The 9893-nt window shown below is 52.9% G+C and overlaps 1 protein-coding gene across 1 annotated transcript in view; it reads right to left on the minus strand.

Annotated features, from left to right (window-relative positions):
- The window catches only part of PLXNA2 (plexin A2), a 214045-nt gene extending 207763 nt beyond the window's left edge, over positions 1 to 6282 (minus strand). The window contains exon 1 of the mRNA XM_082434450.1: positions 5604 to 6282. The gene's annotated coding sequence lies outside the window, so the exon portion shown is untranslated. The remainder of the gene's footprint in view (positions 1 to 5603) is intronic.
- Between the last annotated feature and the right edge of the window lie 3611 nt (positions 6283 to 9893).

Consider the following 9893-nt stretch of genomic DNA (forward strand, 5'->3'; position numbering starts at 1 on the left):
TTTCTATCCCCCCATACCCAAACAAGAAACTAAGGTGGGAAGGGAGGCTTGTAGATACAAAAAGTTTAACTCCCCAGACAGCGCAGAGAAGCAGTGAAGGTGCCTAAGTCAGGGCCTCCGTCTTCACTCTCAAAGCTTCAGAGAGAACTTGTGCTGGGGGGTCACAGAGGAGAGGGGTTCACTCATCGGCTACTCACTCTGAGCCCCAGGATTCCTCCGCCTCTTCCTTCTCAAAGACAAGTTGAACTTTGCAAGGGCAACTCCACTTTATCTCTCATACCGAAAGTAATTTTAGCCAAGGAAAAGCAGGATTAGACTTCCATAACATGATACATTTATCTTGTTTTTCTTTTTTCTTTGCTCTCTCCTCCCTCCCCTCCCACTTTGACCCCAGGTAAATTTGAGCCAAAGGGAAGCCAAAATTAAATATCAGAGGATGGTATCAGATCTGAAGAGATGCTCCTTTCTGGCACACTGCCCATCCCCAAGCTTCAATATTTTTCCCTACCCCTGTTAGACAGTTATTATCTCCTCAGATGAGAAAAGCCTCTGGACTCTGTTCTCTCCATATTGTCCTCTGCTGAAATGAAAGGGGGAATTATAATTCAGAGAAAGGCTCCCGCAGAGAGTATGAAGACAAAGATTAAATCAGTGATACAGCGTTGACATGCGTTCAGTTCCTGAAAGGTCTCTTTTAAAAAGTCTCCTCAGGAGCAGTTTTGCCACCACCTGAGAGTGTTTTGAAAATTCGCATGTAGGGAGCTGGGAGAAGGGAAGGCCTGTGAAGGCACCTTGGGGATGCGCCAAAACTTCTACTGCTGATAAAGAAAGGCAAAAGCCTCCTGGCAGGCCAGGCCAGCCGGCGGGCCAGGACTTCTTGAGAATGCCTGCACCCTCCTGTCTCCCACCCCCAGATGCATCCTGCCTGCCCGGCAGGCCTCTCCCTGAGCTGCTCACCATGCTGGACTCCCACCTCCTAATGCTGCAGGCGCCTTTCCCACTCCCCTGCAGCCAGACGGGCCCAGAGGTCCCACCAGCAAAAGGACCCTACCAGTTGTGGTCTCTGCGTAGTGACAGCTGGGAGTTTCTAATATATCTTAACTATTTTTTTCTTCTTAAAAAAAAAACCCAAATAAGCACAAAAGCCACTGTTTAGGGCCAAGCCTGGTTTTCACGAGTCCCCTCTAGTGGAGATAACCTGCTACTTCAGCTTCCCAATTCAGCCCAGAGGAGCCTCGCCTTAGGGCCGGGGAAGACCAGAAGTCCCCCTCAGGCCTGGACTGTTCCTTCCCACGTCTGTTCTCAGCTCTTCTCGCCCCATTCACACTGTCAGTCTTTCCGTCTTTATCTTACTTTTCTGTCACCTTGCCTCTCTCCGCCTATCTGTGACTGTTTCTGCATCTTGACTTGGGTCTTGCCACGTGTGCCTTCGCTCCTATATCTTGGTCTACATCTCTGGTCCGTCTGCTGGTTTTTTTTCCCTGAAGTTCAGGGCTCCAGGTCTGAGGAGCTGGAAATGCTTTGACAAGGCCTTGGAGAAAGTGGCCTATCTCAGGGGGCCAAGGCAGGGACCCTCGCGGAAATCAGGCATTCCCGGAGGAGAGGGAACTTTGGCCAAAACCCCCTCCACCCCCATCCCCCAAGCAAACTTGGGCCTCGTGGGGTGATGTGTAGGTTTGAAGCAGTCTATAACCTGAGCTCAGAGCTCTGGCTCTGGAGTCCTGTGTGAACCCAGCTCACCCCCTCCATCCACCCTCCTCGCTATCCTGCCTGTTTCCCCGTGGGACATGCATGCTGTCAGGCAAACAACTGGCAAAGCCTGGGTGAAGGGACAGCTGGCAGGGTTTGGGAGGAGGATGCCGGTGCCAGGGGAGAGGGAGAGAAAAGGGGGAGTGGGGGCCAGGACTGAGCTGGGGGTCGAAGGGGAGAGGGGAGACACGGCGAATGTCCTGTGGCAGGGGGAGGTGGGCATGGGGATCACCTGCTGCCCCTCTGGGTTTCTGAGAGTATCCTTCCACCCAAGCAGGAGACAGGTCCAGGCCAGGGCAGGGCTTAATGGTTAACCAACTGTGGGAACAGGAGCCTGTGCACTGCTGGGGCCTTTTCTTTCCTCTCTCCCCCTCCCTTCCTCCTCTCCCTTTACACTTGCCCTGTAGGGACACTGCTCCCCAACAAAGAACTTTCTCGCCTCTATTTCTGCCCTTGAATCCCAGATGGAACAGTAGAGGTTCCATATGCCCAAAGGCCAGGAACAAGGCCCCAGAGAGCCTGAGGGCTAAGGCAGGGAGAAAGGGGGTGTCCTGTTCTTACCATCCATCCCTCCTGGCCCTTAGGACCAGCTGTTTGACCCCCCCGGGAAGAATTGCCTTTCTCTGTCTCCACAGGGCTCACCTTTAGAAATGACCAGACAAGAAGGGGACACACCCCCAGCCCTCATTTACTCTAATCAGGCATGAAATCTTTGTAACTAAGTGAAAAACACTGTTTCCCATAAGGGAATCAGTTCCATTCACTATTGTTGGAACAGAGCATCTGTGAAGGGGAGAAATATTCACTTATAATGAATTGATAACAGACTGGCCCTGGGTGAGGGTGGCAGTGCTGGGGGGAAGGGTGTGTGCGCAAGCTGTAAAACTACAGCACCTCAAAGCCTGCTTCTGCCACTTTCCCTGTGGACAATCCTGACTTATCCGTAGTTAACAGACTGTAGTAACACAATGCTCCGGTCTCTTTATGATCAGAACGGGAGTGGGGTGGGGGCTTGGCTTGGAGCTCCTCGCCTCTCGCTGTGCCATGATGGACAGAGTATACTGGGCCCCAGTCTGCGTGTGCGGAGACAGCTGTGTGGCAATGCAGGGAGACAGCTGAGGGGGGGTCGCGGCTGGAGATGGAAATCGTCTCCCCCCCACCCCCCGCACCAAACCCCTTATCTTGGAGAGGCAGCCATAGCAAAGGAGGCAGGATAGAGACTATAAAACCCCCAAACAGTGACAACTCCAGAGCCATAAATATTTCATGGTACCTGAACTGGTTAGTTTAGGCTGCTGCCAGCTGCTTCCTTGTATATTTAACCGTGTCACTGGTTTCCCATCCCGCTTGTGTGTTTCCTTGTAACATGCCCATGAAATAAAGATGAACAAAATCACCAGAAGTATTTGGAAATGGGAAAGGGGCCTAGTAGAGAAGTAGCTGTTCTTCGAAGGGTTTCTCTTTAACCTCATGTTAAGCACAGACTCCACTACAACAGATGGTGAACTTTTACATCCATCACACCTGCAGCTTTTGATGGTCAAAAGGTTGGAGAGGGAATGTTCCCTGGTGCTTTGGGGACAGGGGTAGGTATTCAGGGCAGCTCTGAAAGCAGGGCCACCAGCCTTATAATGACATGGTTGCTTTGGGGTGATGCACATGGGACACCACCATTTACTCATTTAGACTGGGGCTGAAAGGCCATCCAACTCCCCTCCGTCCTGCTCCAGGCTATGAGGGACCCCGGTCCTGGTCCTTACATCCTGTCAAAGAGAAGGGCCAAGTGGAAACCCCTTGCCAGACTCATGGTCCTGGGCAGAGGGTACCTTCCTGCGCTCCACCGCCTCCCATCCTGCTGCTCTTCAGCAGCATACCCACTGCACAGCGCTCCAAATGTCATTTCCATTTAACTGCTTTGCAAGCCAATTTGCCCCATCCTAATGCAATTTGTTGAGGACAGTGAGGGAGCGGAGAGGGCAGTCTGCACTGCCCTTCCTTTATCAGCGGGTCCCTGAAGAGGGTTGGCTAGAGGGCTGAGGGGAACCACTCTTTCAGGTAATGCTGGCAGTGAGGGCAGGTTCCGAGATGAGGAAGGGTTGGGCGTAAGCGGAGATGCCAGGTGGAAGAAGGGAAAAGCAAAACAACCTCGCTAGGGTACTTGACAGATTGCTCTCAGTTTCCCTGGTTCCCTACCTTCCCACCTGACCCCCCACCCCACCCCCAGGCCAAGGAGGGGAGATCATAGGTAATTAGTTCAAAAGGTGCTAGATGAGGGGAGGGGGAAATTAATGAATTCTTCTCTCTTCTTGCCAGGAGGTCAGAGGAGAGAGGGCTGCTAGCAGCTCCTGGAGTGTTCTGGGGTGTCTGCACAAAAGTTGTGCATTTCAGTTAGGAATAGCTGAATTCCTCCAGCCAGAGCTATCTCTTCCCCGGGCTCTGACGCTCTGTCGAAGGCCCCAGACTCCAAAGCCTGCCCAGAGGAAAGAGTGAAGTTTCAGGGTCTGGGAAAGAAGCCCAGAAAGACAGGAGCCTGCTATTGTGTGGGGACCGGTGTGCGGAGGAACTGAACCTGACTCCCAGCTCCCAGGACGTCCAGCCCTGCCCAGCCCAGATACTCATCTTGATCTGATGCTCATGAACCCCGTCCACTGTGCTCATGGATAGAAGGAAGGGGATGAATGGCTCCCCAAATTTCTGTAGGTTCCTCCAAGCTGCTGGGTCCCCAAGCCACTGCCTCAAACTGGTCCTGTCTTATGTCCCTTGTATAGCCACTACTAGGATATGCCACTGTTACCCTAGGATCTTAGAACCCTACAGGAGACCTGGTCATATTTCCATTGCCCACTTCATGGGGCTCTTATTTCTAGACACAAATGACTTTGAACCCCAAGTCTTTTACTTCCACCTCCCCCATTATCTCTATCCCTCCGAGCTGAGTTTGAGTAGGTAGCTCCTTCTAGGGCAAAGGTCATGCCAAACAGGTGGACATTTGTCAGGGACCTGGGATGGCAGTTTCCGGATGACTTTCTCTCTTTGGCCATCAAGACCATGATTAACATATTTACAGAGACTACCTGTGGGATGGATAAAAAGGGCTAGGATTTTCTAAGATCCCTACATCACTTGTGGGTTGGGGCAAGAAGAAGCCCAAGAAGGAAAATATTCTAAAACGGCTTATAACGAGCCTCTCGGACCCTGGATACTCTCCTCCTTCAACCCCCAACCCTCTCCTGAGGCTCAGACCAGGGGATGGTGCTTATGGGTGCTTCACCACGAGGGCGCACAGAAGGGGGCATGGGGCACTTATCCCATTGGGTGCCTTGGTGTCGTTCCCTGAGCCTCTGGAAGCCGCGCATATGAAGCATTCCCCTTTGATTCCCAAGTCCCCTGCTCGGAAGGAACAGCCAGCGGCCTCCAGGGACTACAGCACCAGAGTGAACGTCCCCAAATTGAGCGCCGGCCACAGTGGCCCAGGCCCTCCTGCCCGTGCAGTGCCTCGGAGGCCCGCTTTGGGCTGCAGCTCTCGGGACAGTCCCGCTGCCCCCGCGCTCCCCGAGCCGCAGCTTGCAGGCAGGTGCGCGGTGGAAGCGCGCCGTGGAGCGCCGCCCGCCAGCAGCCCAGCGGGGAAGCGGGGCGCCAGCGGGGAAGCCTGGGCTGGAGGCGGCGGCAGGGAGTCAGCCGGCACACGCGCGCGCGCCGCGCTCCGGCCCGCGAAAGTGGCCGACCCCGCGCGGGGACTCGCCGGCCGCAGCCGAGCCCAGGCGTTCGGGGCCGGGACGCCTCGGAGGAGGGCGCGAGGGGAGCCGCGGCGGGGCGAGAGCGCTTCGGAGGACAGGGCGGAGGGCGCCGCTTACCCAGCTCGGAGACGTCGGTCTGTCCTTCCGTCCCCGGTCCGGCCGCTTCGGCCGCCGGCTGCCGAGGCCGGCGCGCTGCCCCTCTCGCTGCCAGCAGCTCGCGATCACGGGGACGACCAAATCCACATGGAGTCCAAATTCATTAAAATCCACGTCAAGCCACCAGCCACTTATCTGTATTCCTGAAGTGGCCCCTCGGTCTCCTGTCCGCGCGCCCCTCCGTCCTCCGCCGCCCCGTAACAGCCCTGCCGGGCTCTGACGCCGGCTCGCTGGGGGAACCGGGAGGCGCCGAGGGGGCGTGGGGTGGGTGGCTGGCGGTGTCTCTCCTTGGGAAGCGGCAGAGCCCCGGCTGTCTTCAGATTTTTCCAGCGCGACTTTCCGGGCTCCTCTGACATCAGCAATCGCCGCGCTTCCTTCCCTTCTTGCTCCCGGGTTCATTCACAGTCCCATTTCCTCCGGGAACCTGGCTCTCCAGATCTATTTCGAGGTTCGCTTCGCTCGCTCTGGCGCCCGCGCTCCCCACCGCTCCCGAGCTCGCGGGGTCTCTCTCTGGATCGCCTGCCCTCTCGGCCGAAAAATTCCCAGCAACTGCGCTCAGCCGCCCTCCCGCTCCAGTCTGGCGCGGACGCTCCGCCCGGCAGCTCCGGCTCCCGCGGTGGTGGCGGCGGCGGAGCCCTGAGAGCCGGCCTCCCTATATTACCATGCAGCTCATTATCATAGAGGCCGCGCGCGTTAACCCCCTCCCTGCTGGCCGCGCCCGCCCGGGCTGGGGCCGCCCCCGCCACTGGCACCGCGCGCCGCAGCCAGCCCCCTGCCCCCTCCCCCGCCCGCACTGTCTTCCTCCTCCGCCAGCTGTCAACAAAGGAGAATAAGGTTGGGCATCGGGAGGCCGCCCCGCTGCCTCCCTGTGCCCGGCTCAGCCCGGACCCACCCGCCACCTTAAGTGGCAAAGGGGGCAACGCAAATCTTGCTGGGGCCTGGGGATTTGGGTGGAGGCCTGGAGAGCCCGGCCGGCTGAACCCCGGGGAGCTCAGGACGCCGGCAGAGTGGGTGAGGTCAGTGGGGACGTGGGGTCCCCCTCCCTGAGCATCACCTGTCACCGCGCACATCCTGCACATCTCTCTCTTCGTCTTTAATTTGAGGGGTGAATGGGGAGGAACCGGCCTTGGCTGACGAAGTTAAGAAGGGGCTCTCAGAATTTGCCCAAGCAAATTTCCTCTGCTTGTGAATCTCAAAAAGCCAACAAGCTGTCAAATGAGGTTTGAAATTGTTGTTATTAATTATAATTTTTATAATGCGAAGATGAGCCTTGCTCTGAGTCGCAAGCTTCCAGCTCTGTTAGGGATCCTGGGCATCTGGCAAGTGGGGGAGGGGGGGACCAGTGGGGAGCTTTCTGTATCCAGACCTAGGGGGCCTATCTGGCAGGGGAATCAGAGAGGCGGTGGTAAAAACTTATTTTAATAACCTAAGGTGAGAGGTGCCTGGATTCCGGATGGCAATGCCTCGGTGCCTTTATGACCATTGCTTCCATGTCCTAAAGAATCTCAGTATCCCCGTAGCCTCTGGACGTGGCTTTGAGAAACAGGCCTGCAAGCTAGATCCCAGCGAGTTCGCAGGATCTGCGCAGTCCCTGCTCCCGATTAGAGCACAGGCGAGTTTACTCAAAACGTCCAAGTATTCTGATGAGCTCCCTCTACTGCCCTCTCGTGGCCACAGTTCTCAGTGGTATAAATAGAAAGAAAGAAAGAAAAAAACCACTCCGGAAACCCTAAAGGGAGTCGCAGGGAATTCTCAGAGCAGCAGGGGCCTTAAAAAAAAAAGAAAAAAAAAAAAAAAAAAGAAAAGAATAAATGTAGACTCACCGGTTGTCTTGCGCAATCACCCATTCAATACAGCATTGGGGGGAAATGTAAGATTTACTTCAGTCACAGAAATTAGCTAATTCTTCAAAAGTTCTTTCCTCATTGTTAATTAGCTGACATTTGTCTTATTGTGACTGTCACTGGTTATTCTTTGTTGTGCCCTGTGCAGCCACAAAGAATCTAAGCTGTCTTTCCTGATCCATACCTACTCTTTTCTTTGAACTTCTTTAGCATTTATCGTTGGCACCCCTCCAGACAATTATCAAAAGTTACCCTATATTATTATTTATTTCTCTTTATAAGTTGATCTTGTCTCCTCATCCAGACAGTCTTGTCTACCGTCTTATCTTTGGTTAGACCGAATATAAACCACAATTTATTAAGGAATATAATTTGAAGAAGATGCTAGAAGATTTTGGAACATTTCTCTTATTTGTTTGATACATGGAGCATTGGTCTGGTCGGCTCCACCCAGGACAGGCAGTGGTAGGGTTGGAAATACCTAGCCGATAAAGCTTGAAGCTGAAAATTAGGACCTTCTGGTTCTCAATCAAGTGCTGCGTGACCCTGGAAGAGGTTACATCTCTTCCCTTTGCCACAATTTAATCATATCTTGGGACTATTTTACTACAATACAATTTAAGTAATTTTCTAATACTACCTCCCTACATGTGGTCCAGAAACCAACCCTAGAACGAAGAGCAAAGAAGGTAAAATTAAACAGACTTCTCTACTCACCACATCCTTCAACCCAGCCTCCCTTCCCCTTTTCAAATAAATAGTGAAGAGGAAGAGAGGGAGGGAGAGAGAGAGAAGACAGGTAGGAGAACATGTTGCAGGCAGCATGACACAATGTCACCCAGTTTGTACATTGCCACTGAACTCAGGCCTGAGGTCTGGTCCTGTGAGATTATGGGGGTTCCTGCGGTCAGCATGACAATGTCAAGAACACTACCAGGTCTACTGGGAGGCACCCTGTTAAGTACCCTTAACATCTCTGGGCCTCGGTTTGTCCATCTTCAAAACGGGGATTTCCACCTTCAATCTTCAGAGAGTTGTGGGAGTTAAAATAGAAATATGTAGAAATGTTAGAAGAATTAATAGTATCATTAAAATGGAAAGATTTGTTCATATTTTTAGTCCTAATAGGCTAAAACAAATATGGATCTTATTAGTTACGCACATAATTATAACAATATATCTTGGGAATAAAAAAAGAACAACTCAGTTTCATGGTGTGTATTTAGATATAACATCCTCTGAGGCAATGGCAATATACATGAGCCTTTGATCTTCAAAGGTGCTCTAATAACCGCATCTTTTTGATCACTGGGTATCCATTCATTCATTCATTTCACAAACATTATTTATTAAGAGCAACTTTATTGGATTTTTTAAAAATGGAATTGTACATAGTACGTGATTATCTCTTCCACACATATTTTTAGAGAAATTATGCTAATAATCATGCTAATAGGCTCTATGCCCTCAGACCTGTCTATGTCTTTCTGGGACCTGAGTCTTCTGGTGTCTATCTGGTCTTTGATGTCTTCTTTCTCATCCTGTCCAGCTCATAGCAAACTCATGGCCCCTGGGGACTCATCAAGACTCTGCCAGTGCCTTGTAGGTCATCCTCATTTCCATCAGGGGGAATGGTCACAGCCCAGCACAGTTCTGCACACGTGGTGGGTATTTAATAAGTGTTTACCAAATGGATGGATGGATGGATGGATGGATGGGGAGATGTTTGTCTTATGCCAAATCCTCATCTTTGGAAAACTGTAGCAAGCTCAACAGGGATCTCCTCCATCCCAACCCACCCACCTCTGAAGTCACGGTACTCCGGGAACCTCACCCCTGCAAAGTCATCTGTGGCTGCTGCATTGTTATCCTGGGCCCCAGGCCCCCTCTTTGCTTGTAACTAGATGGGTAACTTGGGGAAGAGGATAAGACAAGTGGGAGAGAACAGGGCAATGGCACACTCTGGAATGGAGCTGAATTTTTCCTGGGAGAAATAAGTATTTCTCCTGCAGAGGCAGGTCTGGCTGAGCAGGCCTCCTCAGGCCTTTAAAGGAAGCCTGAGACTTTGGGGAGAATAGGCCCAAATGGGCACCCAGCCGACCCCCATGGGAAGTCCTCTCTCTGTCACAGCAACAGCTCCAGCTCCACAGATAGATGCCAGTACAGTAGCTCCTCGGATCACAGGAGGTATTTTTGGTGCTGGAAGGCAGCCACGCTTTGTCAGGCTTTCAGCATTAATTCTGCTCCCTTTCAGAGGTTGGGGGGGGTGGCAAGCCAGCAGTGTTTAGCATGGGGATGCGGCCTGCGAGTGTGCCTGAGCATACATTTAGGGTGTCTTGAGTGGCATGGGGGCTGGGCTGGGGGCTGTGTGCCTGGAGCTGTGGGCAGGAGGCCAGCGTCAGTGGGT

This window comes from Balaenoptera physalus (assembly GCF_965194825.1).
Source record: "Balaenoptera physalus genome assembly, chromosome: 1".
In the NCBI taxonomy this organism is placed as follows: Eukaryota; Metazoa; Chordata; class Mammalia; order Artiodactyla; family Balaenopteridae; genus Balaenoptera; species Balaenoptera physalus.